Source organism: Sphaerodactylus townsendi, linkage group LG06 (assembly GCF_021028975.2).
Source record: "Sphaerodactylus townsendi isolate TG3544 linkage group LG06, MPM_Stown_v2.3, whole genome shotgun sequence".
Lineage (NCBI taxonomy): Eukaryota > Metazoa > Chordata > Lepidosauria > Squamata > Sphaerodactylidae > Sphaerodactylus > Sphaerodactylus townsendi.
Genome location: NC_059430.1, coordinates 11,553,306 through 11,554,341, shown reverse-complemented (window position 1 = coordinate 11,554,341; position 1,036 = coordinate 11,553,306).

Below are 1,036 nucleotides of genomic sequence, written 5' to 3'. Positions count from 1 at the left end.
GACTGTCTGGCTTGCTTGCTTTTCTGAGCCTTACACAAAATGAATTTTTACATCGTCTCAAACATAACAGCTTTGTCAATCGAGACAGTTCACACCCTGGGTTGGGCGGCATCAAGCTACAGAGAAAAGACCAAGTAAGGAAATGTGAGTTTATCAATCAGTCATCACGTATTCCACGACCAAAAACCGGACCAATATCCCTGCAATCCTTTGATGCCATTAAAGCAAAGCTACAACATCAGCCCTTGAGAAGCATTAAAGCCACATCAAACATTCTCATAAGCATGATGTTCCTTTAAACACTGAGCGTAGCACTCCTTCAACTAGGGGAAGGAGAGGGAGGGAATAGTGCTATCATTATTGTCGTACTTCAAAGCGGCTTTCTGTCACAGATTTGAGTGTCATTTTACAAAGGACTAAGATGGCCTCTCATAAGAACATAAGAACTAGCCTGCTGGATCAGACCAGAGTCCATCTAGTCCAGCATTCTGCTACTCGCAGTGGCCCACCAGGTGCCTTTGGGAGCTCACATGCAGGATGTGAAAGCAATGGCCTTCTGCTGCTGCTGCTGCCGCTCCTGAGCACCTGGTCTGCTAAGGCATTTGCAATCTGAGATCAAGGAGGATCAAGATTGGTAGCCATAGATCGACTTCTCCATAAATCTGTCCAAGCCCTTTTTAAAGCTAAGAACATAAGAACAAGCCAGCTGGATCAGACCAAAGTCCATCTAGTCCAGCTCTCTGCTACTCGCAGTGGCCCACCAGGTGCCTTTGGGAGCTCACATGTAGGATGTGAACGCAATGGCCTTCTGCGGCTGTTGCTCCCGATCACCTGGTCTGTTAAGGCATTTGCAATCTCAGATCGAGGAGGATCAAGATTGGTAGCCATAAATCAACTTCTCCTCCATAAATCTGTCCAAGCCCCTTTTAAAGCTATCCAGGTTAGTGGCCATCACCACCTCCATGCGACGGCACTATTCCAAACACCAATCACACGTTGCGTGAAGAAGTGTTTCCTTTTATTAGTCCTAATTCTT